The sequence below is a fragment of the Chlorocebus sabaeus genome, chromosome 7 (assembly GCF_047675955.1).
Source record: "Chlorocebus sabaeus isolate Y175 chromosome 7, mChlSab1.0.hap1, whole genome shotgun sequence".
Taxonomy (NCBI): domain Eukaryota; kingdom Metazoa; phylum Chordata; class Mammalia; order Primates; family Cercopithecidae; genus Chlorocebus; species Chlorocebus sabaeus.
Window position 1 is genome coordinate 134,170,010 of NC_132910.1, and position 15,404 is coordinate 134,185,413.

Consider the following 15,404-nt stretch of genomic DNA (forward strand, 5'->3'; position numbering starts at 1 on the left):
GTTTTGCTAGTGGTTATTGTCATTTCTGTCCCAATCAGTGACTATACATTATTTTAAATAATAGTGTATTTACCTTCGTAACTTCTGGTATTGGTGCTGTTTGATGTTTTCACATTTAACTTACTTCATCATCATAATGCAATTAATGTATTTGTAAGTTGAATTTTCCAAGATTCTGATATTTGAAGGGTACGCATCTTGATGGATATATGTCCATATGTTTAGAGAAGGTTTTGATTTTGGGGGCAGCAGATTGACTAGTTCTTTAAATCTGTGTGTAACGTATGTTTTATTCCTCATTTCTTCGTGATCTGATGATCTTGATTCTTGTTGATTAACATGAAAAACCCCTGCTTGTTTTGGGAAAAAAAAAAAAACAAACTTTTTTTTCTCTTCTAGCTCTCCTGTGTGACTTTTAGGCACGTCATTTCACCTCGTCTGGGTGTCAGGTCGTTACTTGTAAAATGAGTTGGCTTAAATATTTCCAAGATTCCTTGGAAATTTCTAGTATTTGCACTATAGTAAGGATTTGAATAATGACATGACTTCTCTTTCATTAATTTTGTCCTTCATTCTGAGGTATAAAGATAGTTTAAAAGTGAGTTTGGAGATGGGTAAATGTGCAATATTTGTTAGCTACGACCTAAAGATATTTGGATTCATGACTGTAGCTAGTTGATTCTGTTACCTTTTGAGTGAGAAATGTTAGACAGCATGATTAAGAATTTAGGAAATCCATTCTCATCATAATAACTTAGCTGAGTTGTAAGGAAATCCTTTTGAGAATATGGCATTTTGTTTTAGTGATTACAACCTTATTACCAGAGTGGAGCTTTTTACTTGACACCATTAAAAATACCAGTATGGACAAAATCCCCAAAGCCTTCAGATGCGACTTACATAGAAGTCACCACTTTTTCATGCATAAATCTGCCTGAGCAGATGGGATAAAAGAATAAACTTCCTAATAGAAATGCCCAAGTTTGGATTAGACTTGACGGGAAAGCGAACCTGGAAAATCCTGGAAGGTGTGCTCCCTTTAAGACCTAATATCTGGAACAGTTTTATGAATTTTTTTGTTTTGTTTTCTCTGCATCTTGGAAATAGAAGTCTTAAGCATACATAGCATTAGGACTGGAATTTCTTTTGTTGTTGAGTATACTGGATCTCATATGGTTACCAACTCATACTGTATATACCAGTGGTTCTCAAACTTAACATTAGAATTACCTGGGAGTTTCAACAAATACTGTTATCTGTGCCCCACCCTCAGCAATTGTGATCTAATTCATTTGGACTGTGGCTTAAGCATTAGAATTTTTTAAAGATTCCCATTCTAATATATAGAAATGTTTTGGAACCACTGCCACATTTCACAGTTTTCAACTTACTGAAAGCTGCTGTGGATTATCTACATCCAGATTTATACAAATCTGAAGCATATATAGATGCTTATACACACATGAGAGTATCCCCTGCCCCCAGTGGCTCCACCACCAGTGCTTGAATACTCAACATCTGAGTGCTTCTTAATGTGCCAGGCACCGTTTTAAGCAGTTGTGGTGTAAAGAAGAAAATATCCCTGCTTGTGGACAATACATTCTAGTGGAGGAGTCAGATACATATAATGTTAGGTAAATTGCTAAAAGGGAAGGAAAACCGAGTAAAGGGTTGGAAATGAACGGCAGAGGGGTGGTGAGTCTTTTATTTATGGTAATTAAAAAAGGCATCTTCAGGAAGTAATCCGTAGAGCTAAGAGCAGAAATCAGGCAGGCAAAGATTTGAGGGAGGGAAGAGGGAACAAACTTGGCAGTTTGACTGAAGCAGAGCATTAGAGCACAGTGTACAAGGGGCTAGGAACTTGGGGCCCTTGGAAGCCATGGTAGGAAATTTGGGAAGCCACTGAGGGGTTTTGAGCCATGGTCTGACATACTTAAAGGTCACTCTGGATACTGTGTATACAACATTATAGGGAACCTGGGTGAAAATAGGGAGATTTAGCAGAGGCAACTCAGAAGATGTCATAGCAACTCAGAAGTCTTCACATCGAGTGTTGGTGGCTTAGCCTAGGGTGGTAGCAGCAGCAGTAGTGTCTAGTGGTAGGACTCTGTACTAAAGGTACAGCCAACAGAACTTTGGCCCAGGGATTGGAAGGTAAAGAGATGACAAGGGTGACTCGGGTTTTTGACCTGAAGGGAAATAAATAACAATTTATGTTTTGCACTTAGGTTTGAGATGGCCTAATAGATTTCTAGTAGAATCAAGCATGGAACCCCGCATATGACCGTTAGGGTAACAGGAGGTAAACATTTTGGAGAGTCATCTCTATGGTGTTTGAAGCCATGTGACTGAAATTACTCAGGAAATTAGAGCTTCTCAAATGTTAATAAGCTTGTTTGCTTAAAATACAGATTCTGCTTCAGGAGATCTGACGTGGGGCCCGAGGGTCTGCATTTCTAGCAAACTTCTCAGTGAGGCTGATGCTGCTGGACCAGGGCCCACACTTTGAGTAGCAACCAAGTAGATTGGGAGGAGAGATGGTCAGCCCTGTGTCACTCCCATATAAAATGGGGAGGAGCCAGCAAAGGAACCTGAGAGCACTCGGGGATGTGAAACTGTTTCAAGAAGGGAGTCATCTGCTCATTCAGGTGCTATTGAAGGAAGGTGAACACTGAGAACTGTTAGACTGGGGGGATTGTTGTGGTTTAACAAACGGCAAGTCTGGGGGCTGGACTGTGAGCAGAAGGGGACTGAGATCGAGATGGCAACTGCAGACAAGCCTTGCAAAGGGGAACAGAGGTGGGTTATAATGGAGGCAGAGGTGAGCTAAGTAAGGGAGGACTTGAGCTTTTCAGGAAGTAGTATGGCATGATGATTATATGCTGATGGAATTCCATTAGGAGGGGACAAGTGAAGGCTGCTGATGGGAAAACTGAATAGGCAAGATGCAGTGGGACGTAGGACTCAGGAGAGGCTGGTCTCAGCAGGCAGAAGGGACAGTGCGTTGTCCCTGTCCACAGGGAGGGCAGCACTTTTATTCACTTACTCACGTATTTATTGTGCACCTATTATTTGCAAGGCATTGTTTGTACTGAGGGTAAAGCAGTGGCCAAAATGAGACAATCTGTCACCTTGTGGAGCTTAGATTCTGGAGTGAATGGGGCATATATGCAGGTAGGTTGCTAAATTTGTCATTGGGAAAATGATAGCTTCCACTTTCCTAGCTGAGGAGGTGATGGGGAAGGGAGTTGGAAGTCTGTAGGAATGAGAGGTGTGGAGCATCACCTGGGAGAGTAGGAAAGTGACCCCAGAATGCCAGGACTGTGGCCAAGCTGCAGGTTCGGGCCATAACTTCACATGAGCAGACTACTCATTTTGTTGCCTGGATGTGGGCATGAAAAAATAAACACACAAAATAACAGAAAATTTCAAAATCTCTACAGTACACCAGAAAAATTGCATCTCCCCAATCCTTTTCATGTACCTCTTAGGGGGCTTCCTCTGGGGTTCTGTCCTCATTCCCCCTTCTGAAACGGAAGGAGCAAATTTTCAAGGAGCAGTTCATGTAAATAAGCTAGACGGCTCTTCGGCGCTTTCTGAATCAAGTACTTAGTAGTTTTATGTTGTTCAAAATATGTTTTAAGTGAAGTTAGTTATTTTGGGACTTCCTTTACTATAGTGCCTAAACTGTACATCAATTAGAGAGACCACAGCTGCTTCATCGTTTCCTATTTCAATGAGAGGGAAGTGGTCTGGACCAAGATTCCAGAGGCGTGGACTCAGCCTGTGATCCTGGACAGGTCACTCATCCTCTTTGGCATGTAGTTTGTTCAGCTGGAAAATGACTGATTTAATATATGGTTACCTAAAAGTGTGGCTGTTATTCATGTCTTAACATTAGTCTGAGGAAAGGGGTCTCCTGGTCACAAACTTATTAACTGGGTAGTTAATAAAATAACAGCTTTAATTCACGTGTGTGGTAAGTAGACTTTAAAGCAGGGCTCTCTAAACTTCAGACACCACAGACAGATCTTGATGGAGTTTGCCATTTCTGCACACCTTTCTAATTTTATATTTAAAACTACTATGTACTTAGTACTTTTAAAGTCAACTCACTGTTTGATGTAAATTTATTTTAAAAAGGAAGCATGTCACTTTGGCAAATGGAAAATTAGTATCACTTTCTGTGACTAGAAGACTACCTTAAAATGTAATGAAAACAGTGTTATTAAACTCTAGCTATGCAGTATGGCCAGTGAAGATAGCCCAAAGTCTATCCTTTTTTTTTTTTTTTAAAGGTGTGATTAGTAAGTAATGTTAGGTAAGGGTAAAAGACACGTAAACACCAAATTGTGTCTTTCTGCATGATGTGATCAAAAGGATTTTGAGACTTTTCTTGAGTACTGCCTTCCATCCTATTCTGGAAAACACTTTAAGTAATGAAAGGTTAACCACTGTAGTTTCTTGACTATCAGTATAAAACAAATATTAACATTTCTTCGTTTAACAGCACTTGTCTAGCTACATGCAGATGGATGTTGCCTCTTAATTAAGGTTTCTGTAAACCTCATAAGTTATTCGCCAACATTGTCTATATCAGTACTAGAGTAATTGACATTATTCTGACCCCAAAGGAGTTTCTAGTCTTGCCTCTTTTTTCATCTGAGGATTAAAAATGACACCACCTCAGTGCATCTCTTTTTTTTTTTTTCTTTAGACGGAGTCTTGCTCTGTCGCCCAGGCTGGAGTGCAGTGGTGCGATCTTGGCTCACTGCAACCTCCGCCTCCCAGGTTCAAGCAATTCTCCTGCCTCAGCCTCCCAAGTAGCTGGAATCACAGGCATGTACCACCAGGCCTGGCTAATTTTTGTATTTTTAGTACAGACAGGATTTCACCATGTTGACCAGGCTGGTCTCATACTCCTGGCCTCAAGTGATCCACGCCCCCTCGACCTCCCAAAGTGCTGGGATTACAGGTGTGAGCCACCGTGCTGGGCCTTAGTGCATGTCTTTGGATGCTGAGAGAGATTTCCTGGGCCAGCCTTGCAATACCATCACTCTTGGGCCCAGCATTCCAGACCTGAGAAATCCTTAGAATTACCCAGATAATTTCCTCAGTTATCCACTAGCTAGTGGGTTCTTGATTTAGCAGTCTCTATTATAAAAACAAAAATTCCGATTTCCTTACAGATTGGATAAAAGCAACATGTCCATGTCATAAACACGGGAGGAATGAGATTTTTACTGCAACAGCGCCTTTTGGTATTTCGGGTAGCTGTGTACCTATAAGCGCTAAAGTAGTCTTTCAGATTTTAATTGTGCTGGATAAAAGTTTTCCTGCCTTCTTAAATATGTCCTTAAATTCTTCTTGGCATATAGTAGGACAAACAAACATTTAATGTATTCATCCTTCGACTCAACACCATGTGATTATACAGTGATATTCTTAAATCTCGCTCCAGTATGGAGGACCATTTGCCTCTGTACTTGCCTCCGACTGGTTTTAAAATAAATGTGGCTGCTTTTGATGTTTTTCATTCTTCCTTGCTTCTAAAACTGTCTGCCTCGTAGCTTGTATCCCTCTTTTAGTTTGTTGTGTGTTGGAAAAGCATTTGGTTGAATTTGTGTCTAGCTTCAGAATAAATAGATTCTAAGAGAGTATCTAGTGCTTGACTTCAATGTATGGTTTTGTTTTCTTGTCTTTTTGGGTTTTTTTGAGACAGAGTTTTGCTCTTGTTGCCCAGGCTGGAGTGCAGTGGTGCAATCTCGGCTCACCGCAACCTCCGCCTCCTGGGTTCAAGTGATTCTCCTGCCTCAGCCTCCCGAGTAGTTGGGATTACAGGCATGCGCCACCACAGCCAGCTAATTTTGTATTTTTAGTAGAGACGGAGTTTCTCTGTGTTGGACAGGCTGGTCTCGATCTCCTGACCTCACGTGATCCACCTGCCTCAGCCTCCCGAAGTGCTGGGATTACAGGCATGAGCCACTGTGCCCAACCGCTTTTGGTTTTTTTAATATGTGGATTGTTTTTTCTCCCCTGTTCTTGTGTTCAGATAGCAGTGTTTTGCCATATTCTTGCTTTGAACAGCAAGATCTAATTGCTTTGTTTGACAAGAGGACCTAACTTATTTCTACAGTATTCTAATCTTAGAAACTTCCCACATAGAAACAGGTGTTAGGCCAGCTGGCGCGTTTTCTCTCCAGGTGTTCTGGTTTTAGATTAGTAATATGGAATCATACCCTTGGTGGGAAGTAATCTTTTTTACTCTAATAGAAGAACTTGATTTACCAACTATACGAAATGGCAGAACATAGCAATTTCAAGCCTTTTAGACAGACTTCCATTGCTTTTCTGTGCCTTCTTGAGATGTGATAACATCTTCCAAATATCAGAAATTTTCTTCTGTAATCTTAGAACACATTTTGCTTTTTGGTTACATTCATTTCCCATCAACTTGAAAAAAGTAAATTCTCATAGATTAAGCAATTATAAAGCACTGTAGCAAAATCGTGACTGAGAAGTTCAATGTTCACAGCAAAAACTTTGCAGTAGCTTTGACTTTGAGTTTACAGTGTTTGAATATTGCATAGAATATTTTCTTCATCAATGTCATTCTTAACTTCAGGATAATTCTGACTAAGGTGCCGCTTGGTGGAATTGACAACCCAGCACTTTTCTAATTACACAGTGAAAAATAAGGACATTTTCCTGTGCCCAGTTAAGAGAGGGAGAAAAGCTAGAGTTCTCTCAAAGTATTCTCTCCCTCTCTCTCTCTTTTTTTTTTTTTTTAAGACAGCCTCACTCTGTGGCCCAGGCAGGCTGGAGTGCAGTGGTGTAATCTTGGCTGACTGCACCCTCCGTCTCCCAGGTTCAAGCAATTCTCCTGCCTCAGCCTCCCAAGTAGCTGGGATTACAGGTGTGTGCCACCACGCCTGGCTAATTTTTTTTTTTTTGAGATGGAGTTTCCCTCTTGTTGCCTAGGCTGGAGTGCAATGGCGCAATCTCAGCTCACTGCAACCTCTGCCTCCCGGGTTCAAGTGATTCTCCTGCTTCAGCCCCCTGAATAGCTGGGATTACAGGCATGCGCCACCACACCCGGCTAATTTTGTATTTTTAGTAGAGACAGGGTTTTGCCATGTTGATCAGGCTGGCCTTGAACTCCCGACCTCAGGTGATCCATCCGCCTCGGCCTCCCAAAGTGCTGGGATTGCAGGCATGAGCCGCTGTGCCCGGCCTTGTTTTTTTTTTTTTAGAGGAGGTCTCGCTCTGTTGCCCAGGCTGGAGTGGCACAATCTCAGCTCACTGCAACCTCCGCCTCCAGGTTTCAGCAATTCTCCTGCCTCAGCCTCCTGGGTAGCAGGGATTATAGGCACGCACCACTACACTGGCTAATTTTTATATTTTTAGTAGAGACTGGGTTTCACCATGTTGGCCAGGCTGGTCTCGAACTCCTGACGTCAGGTGATCTGCCCTCCTCGGCCTCCCAAAGTGCTGGGATTATAGGCGTGAGCCACTGCACCCGGCCTAAAGTATTCTCTTTCTATTTTAGTCTTCACTGTATTAAATTTATTTTATATTAGATTTCCCTTCCTAATAGTAGATTAAATGTTTAATTATCTGGAATTGATTTTAAAAATTCATATCATTTTCATGTCACTTGAAGGTCTCAAAACAAGACTTCATCCATTTAAGCTAACAAGAGTGAGTTTGGGTTCTTTGTAAAGCGCTTTTGTGAAAAAGTACCTTATATGTGAGAGTTTGCAGTACCTGCCTAAGTATTTCAACAAGTGGCTAGTCCAGTGAGTTGCAAATAGTAGCTAAAAGTAGATTTTTATACTACTTTCCATCCAGGATTAAGGTAGAAGATTTCCTATTTTGTTTTGGTTTGTTTTTACTGGATACTTGCATCTTTGTTTTACTTGTTATGCTCCACCAAGGTCTGTCCTACCAAAGGTACAAGAGAAGCAACTTATTATGCTGGGAAAGGAATTTCCCCATACATAAGCATTTGTAAATAATCCCCAAGTGTGAACAGACTGCCATTTGTTTCCTTAACATCTTCCCAGTTAGACCTGCCACATCCTGACTTTTGACATTGATACGACAATTCAAAGATAACTTAAGCAGAATGTGAAAAATAATTTGCAAAAGCGTACCATGTAGAACTTGGAGAGGAATCCTGTAGTAACTAGGCAACGTCCTTTGGCTTGGGGTGAGACTGTGTTCCATACTAGAGTTTCCCAAAGTGTTCCATGGATCCTAGAATGCTAACCGGCCCAAGAAAGCTGGGATACTTTGCATATAAAATTCTTCCTCTTGGAGATAAAGAAGGCACATACATATTAGAGGTTCTGAGAAATATTGCCACTTTTCCCCCTATAATACCTTAATATTCTGAGGAAGTAGGGTCCTTTCAAACAGTTTGAAAATATTGCCCTACACTACACCATGAAAGGATGGATCATATTCAAATCTACTGAGTACTCCTACTGTAGGGGGAGTTATACCCCAGCTCCTTACTTTCCCATATCCAGCACTGTGGTGTTGGTGCCATTTGTACCATTGTTTAAAGATAGCAGTCGGGCATAAGGACCGGTGTCTTCTTTCCACTAGACACTACTACTCAGTTGGGCGGAGGAAGTGTAAGTGTTTAAAGCCTCCCTAACCAAATCTGGTGCAACAAGTGACAATACTGTTCAAGAGCTGTGTGTCAAATACAATTGGGTTATATAACCTACTAGCTCAACCCTGAAATTAAATTAACGTGTTTGGCTTCTTGATTGGTAGAATTGGTCTACGTTCATAGTCACACATGGATAGTAACCTTCGTATTTGATCAGAGAAACTCCAGAAAGGACCACTGTTCGTCTTAGGTCCCTTTCTCAGAAAGAAAGGACTACAAAAGGCAAGCGATAATGAGGATCTGAATTCAAGCCACATTCTATTGTTACCATGTGGGTCAAGTAGATGTGAGAAGTGACCCTAGGCAACCATCTTGTGCTCTCAGTGGGCTCTGAAGTTTATTCGAATTTGATGTCCTGATACTCCTTTGGCTTATAACCTGTAAAGATCAACTAAACTGCTTTCCCAGGCGAGTCCCATTGTCATTTAAAGTAATTGTTTCTGTAAAATGCGTTTACAGAAAGTCAGAATTGCTTAACCAGTGTCACCATCAAAAATTTCTATTAAGGGTGGAAAAATACCATCTGTAGATAGAATTAAAACCTGAATTGTGCATGAGGCACAAGATCTCTAGAGAAAAGGGGTAGTTAATTGTCCAAGAGTAATAATTCCAGCAGAGTCATTGACGGGGCTCCAAATGTGCTGTTTCTAGCATGGTTTAGTGAGAGAGTAGGAAATCTGTCTTTCTGTTTGTTTCATCTCTTAATTAGTTGGAGTCTTCAGGAAAATCAGTAGCTATGAAGGATAAACTGATTAATTTATTCCTGGAGCCAGAAAATTGAGTTACAGCAGTGTTTGATGCTCTATATATGGAGAGATAACAGGCTCCCTGTCACTCTGTATAGATTTGTGTGGTAAAGCTATTTTGAGACTAGTTTACTGTTTATTCTGAAGGGAATGAAATATGAAGTCCAAGGGAGGAGGATGTGCAAAGGGAAAATTTCCCTTCTCCCTTTTCATAATCATCCTCTCATCTTACCATAAAAATGGGGGCCGGAAGCTCTGACGCTGCCACCGTATCGCTGTGATGCGTTACCTGAGTTTCACAAACTGCTGGAGCCACACATTCTAAAACAACGAAAACCAGCTTTTCGCTCGTGGTTTCGTCATGGTTCTGAACACCACACTATACTGGAGAGCACCCCATTTAGTGGCTTCAGATTGTACAAGTTGACGGGCCACCAAAGGGAACATTTGAAATACTGACACTGGGAAACTTCTGAAAGCACCATAAAGTTTCCCCCCAAATCCTTGTCATGTTTAATACAAGTTTATGAATTTTAACGATTCCCAGAGTTCATGTTTCAATCAATTGTGAAATAATAATTGCAATACTAAATTCAGAAAAAGTTTTTAACTTTGAGAATTACATATCCTTTTGTTTGTTGCAAGAAGTATAATAGGGTAATCAAATGACTCGAGAATAATACATCATTAGGATAGTATTTTGTGGGGGAAGTGGAATGGAAATACAATTTTAGGGGAAAAGCATTGTTAAACTCTTATTGTAAGTACTTTAAAAACTTTGTGGTATAGCGTTTATATTCCATTGAACTTATTTGAGCCATGTAATATTTAAATGTTTTATTAAAAATGACAGTATAGGGCAGGGGCAGTGGCTCACATCTGTAATCCCAGCACTTTGGGAGGCCAAGGCAGGAGTTTGAAACCAGCCTGGCCAATATGACAAAACCCCATTTCTACTAAAAATACAAAAATTAGCCAGGTCTGGTGATGCATGCCTGTAGTCCCAGCTACCTGGGAGGTTGAGGCAGAATCGCTTGAACCCGGGAGGCGGAGGTTGCATTGAGCCGAGATCACGCCACTGTACTCCAGCCTGGGTGACAGAGCAAAACTCTGTCTGAAAAGAAAAACAAAAAGACAGTATAGAGAATATACTGGAAATACATTTGTTGTAATCATGGAAGTTTATAGCAAAACATTTTAGAGGTCAACTTATATATGTGAGAGGGTATATAGTATTTCAAAAAATTTTTAAGGTATGTGAGAGTAAAAACATTAGAAATGGACAGAAACAATGTGTTCAATATTCTGGCCTTGACCCACACCTCTAATCCTGCCTCAGCCATCTGCCTCCTTGGAGTTACCTTAGACTTTGCAAGTACCAAAGTCTACCTACCAGCAAAAAATACACTCTTTCGATTTGAAATATCCCACCCTCTGGCCAACACTGTTTTTCACTCCCTCCTCTGCTCTGACTGAACAGTTCTTCAGCACCACCACGACCTCCAAAATACTTCCTCTAAACCCTGCTTCCTACCCTTCCACCTTCCCAGGTTGGCCTTGGCGTCTGCTTGTCTGATTGTGTGGCTGTCATGCTACTCACCCAATGGTACACATTTTCAACCCCCTCCCTCCTCCGCATGCCTTGGCCTTGTTTAAACCCAGCTCTCAGCCTCCTCAGCCGCTGCAGTCAGGCGCTAGTAAGTGGCCAGAGTAACACACAACTGTGCTGACGGCTCATTCATTCAATGAGCGACAGAGTTCAAGCAGGCCCTTCAAGTTGCCTGACGATCCTCCTACATTTTCTTTTTTCCTTTCCTTTTTTTTGAGATGAAGTCTTGCTCTGTCGCCCAGGCTGGAGTGCTGTGGCACGATCTCAGCTCACTGCAACCTCTGCCTCCCAGGTTCAAGCGATTCTCCTGCCTTAGCCTCCCAAGTAGCTGGGATTACAGGTGCACGCCACTATACCCAGCTGATTTTTGTATGTTTAGTAGAGATGGGGTTTCACCATATTGACCAGGCTGGTCTCAAATTCCTGACCTCAGGTGATCCACCCGCCTCGGCCTCCCCAAAGTGTTGGGATTATAGGCGTGAGCCACCGCGCCCGCCCCCCTACATTTTCTTAGTCAAGTTACTCTTTCACCTCTGAGACCATGATTCTACTTTTTCTTCTTTCTTCAAACCTTCAGTACCCAATATCCCTCTCCCTCTGCCTTCACAGGGTGATTAACTCAATTCTTATTTTATTAAAAACAACAAAACAAAGGTCATCAGAGCCCTCCCCCTGTTTCTACCACAACTGCTGGCCCATCTGCCTTCCATCTCTTTACAGTGGATGATTGTCTGTTCTTAGGGCCAACCCTTCAGCCTCTCCCTGTGCGCAGAAACTTCACTCCCGCAATTATTCCCCCTCTCGATCATCCATGTTTCCCCTTCCAGTGGACCTTTCTGTTGGTATGCAATGTTGTTGTAGTGCCAATCTTAAAAAACCACAATGAATAGCTAACGAATGTCCTGTTTTTTCTGTGTTCACCTTTGTGGAGAAACTCAAGAGTTGTCTATTCCATTTTGTTGTTGCTGTTTTTCATACTAACATTTATCAAGACTTATTTTTCAATGGTCTTCAATCAGAACAATTAAGCAACCATATAAAAATTTAACGTACCTGAATATGAGATGTTGCTTTTATTTATTTATTTTTTTGAGACAGGGTCTTGCTCTGTTGCCCAGGCCGGAGTGCAGTGGCACAATCTCGGCTCACTGCACCTTCAACCTCCTGGGCTCAAGTGATCCTTCCACTTCAGCCTCCTGAGTAGCTAAGACAATAGGCATATACCACCATGCCTGGCGGATTTTTTATTTTGTAGAGATCGGGGTCTTGCCAGTGTTGCCCAGAGTGGTCTTGAACTCCTGGGCTCAAGCAATCCTCCCACCTCAGACTCCTAAAGTGCTGGGATTACGGGCATGAGCCGCCACGCTGAGCCCATGAGTTGTCTATTCTTCTCTCTGCTTTCTTTCCTTCCATTCTTTCCAGAATGGCTTTGTGTCGAACACTCCAATACAACTGTCTTAACATTAGTGAATTCAATTGTCAATTCTCTGTCATTATCTTTACCTGCTAGCATTTGACACAAATGATCACTTTTAAAATGCTTTTTCTACTTCGCCTCCAGGGTACAAAGTACACCTGCTCTAGAATCTCTTCCAACCTCAGGGACTGTTTCTTTTCTATCTGCTTTGCTGAATCTGCCCCTTCTTGCTGTCCTCCCAATACTGGAGTGTCCTAGGTGAAGGCTTCAGAAGTCTTCCTCATCTAAAACCATTCCCTAGGGGCTGTCATCCTGTGCACTGTCTTTAAACACCTTTTATATTGTGATGACTCCCAGTGTCTGTCACCAGTCCAGGACTCCGGTCTACACGGACATACTCAGTTGCCCCCAGCATTTCTGTTGGTATGTCAGGTGAACGTCTCAAACCTCATGGGTTAGTTCCTAGTTTTCAACCGTCCTCCTAGCCACGAACCTACTCTTCTTCCTTTCATGGTAAATGAAAATGAAAGTCCATCTTTTACTTGTTCAGGCCAAAAATCTTGGAGTCATCATTGACTCCTTTCTCCCCACCCACCGCCCCCCCTTACCGTCTCTCTCTTTTTTTTTCTTTTCTTTTCTTTTCTTTTCCCTCCCTCCCTCCCTCTCTCCCTCGCTCCCTCTCTCTCTCTCTCTCTCTCTCTTTCTCTCTTTCTCTCTTTCTTTCTTTCTGACAGGGTCTCACTCTGTTTTCCAGGCTGGAGTGCAGTGGCATGATCACAGCTCACTGCAGCTTCAATTTCCTGGGCTCAAGTGAACCTCCCACCTCAGCCTCCCAAGTAGCTGGGATGAAAGGTGTGCACCACTATGCCCAATTAATTTTTGTATTTTTTGTAGAGATGAGTTTTTGTTGCGTTGGCCAGGCCGGTCTTGAACTCCTGGGCTCAAGTGATCTGCCTGTCTCAGCCTCCCAAAGCGCTGGGATTACAGGTGTGAGCCACCGCACCTGGCTCTTTTTTTCTCTTATACTCTAAAACCAATTTGTCTGAAAATTCTGTCATTTGGCCTTTGAGATATACTCAGCAGCCTCCTGCTCTGCTGCCCGTTGCCTCCCCTAGACCACCATCGCCTCTACCAGGGCTACTGGAACAGCCTCCTCATCAGTCTTCCTGCTTCCGCCTCTGCCTTTATGTTTATTGTCCACAAAGCAGATAAAGAGATTCAGCCACATTTATCTCTCCTATGCCTAACGTCCTCCAATGGCTTCCCATCTTACAGTCAAATCCAAAGTCCTTATGTTGGCCTAAAAGGCCCCATGTAATCTGGCTCTGAGCTCTGACTTCTCCTAGTACTCCCCTTTTGCTTATTCCATTCCAGTCACATGGGCCACCTTGCTCTTCCCTAGACACACCGGGCACTGTCCAGCCACGGGTCTTTGCACTTACTCTTCCCTCTGCCTAAATGCTTGTCCCTTGTCTCAGATTTCCATTTCAGTTGCTCCTTTTATCGCGTAGCTACTCCTGCAATGCCTGTTTTATATTCTAGAATGCTGTTTGTTCCTCTGACCCATCAAAACCCTTCTCCAACATCATCGAAGTTAAAATGAAGACCATAAGCTATGAAACTCTAACTAAAGGAAGGTTTTCTGAACTTAGCCTTTTCAGAGAATTTTAATACTGCTACTCCAGCTAAAGTGATATTAATCCAAACAAATATTGACTTTGTGTAAATTTGAGACAGTATACAAAGACATAATTCAAATAGAAAAGAAATAACCCCTATGAAAAGAGAAAGTGTTCTAATAACATGTTATCAATCCCATCACTTTTTTTTTTTTTTTTTTTTTTTTTTTTTTTGAGACGGAGTTTTGCTCTTGTTGCCCAGGCTGGAGTGCAATGGCGTGATCTCGGCTCACTGCAACCTCCACCTCCCGGGTTCAAGCGATTCTCCTGCCTCAGCCTCCCGAGTAGCTGGGATTACAGGCCCTCAGCCTCCCAAGTAGCTGGGATTACAGGCATGCCACCACGCCCGGCTAATTTTGTATTTTTACTAGAGACAGGGTTTACCATGTTGGTCAGGCTGGTCTCAGACTCCCGACCTCAGGTGATCCGCCCACCTAGGCCTCCCAAAGTGCTGGGATTACAGGTGTGAGCCACCATACCCAGCCAGTCCCATCAGCTTTTCTTTTTCTTTTCTTTTTTTATAAATTTTTTTTTGAGACAGAGTCTCACTCTTGTCACCCAGGCTACAGTGCAGTGGTGCAATCTTGGCTCACTGCAACTTCCACCTCCCAGGTTCAAGGGATTCTCCAGCCTCAACCTCCCGAGTAGCTTACAGGCACGCACCACCACGCCCAGCTAATTTTGTAGTTTTGGTAGAGATGGGGTTTCACCATGTTGGCCAGGCTGGTCTGGAACTCCTGACCTCAGGTGATCCGCCTGCCTTGGCCTTGCAAAGTTCTGGGATTACAGGCATGAGCCACCACTCCTGGCCCACCTTTTATTTTCTTCATAGCATCTGGTTATTGGACTGTCTCATTTCACTAAAATGTAAGCTCCTTGAGAGCAGGAACTGTGTGTGTTTTGTTCACAGCTGTATTTTCAGTGCCTAGAACAGTGCTGACACCCCATATGTTATGTCCTTAATAAATACATTTTGAATGGATGTCATGAAACTGTTGTTGATCCAATACAGTGTCTTTGGTTTTTAAACCTATCATCCCTTCTCACTAGGCCTGTTTTCTCTTTCTTTCTTTCTTTCTTTCTTTCTTTCTTTCTTTCTTTCTTTCTTTCTTTCTTTCTTTCTTTCTTTCTTTCTTTCTTTCTTTCTTTCTTTCTTTCTTTCTTTCTCTCTCTCTCTCTCTCTCTCTCTCTCTCTCTCTCTCTCTCTCTCTCTCTTTCTTTCTTTCTTTCTTTCTTTTTTGAGATGGAGTCTTGCTCTGTTACCCAGGCT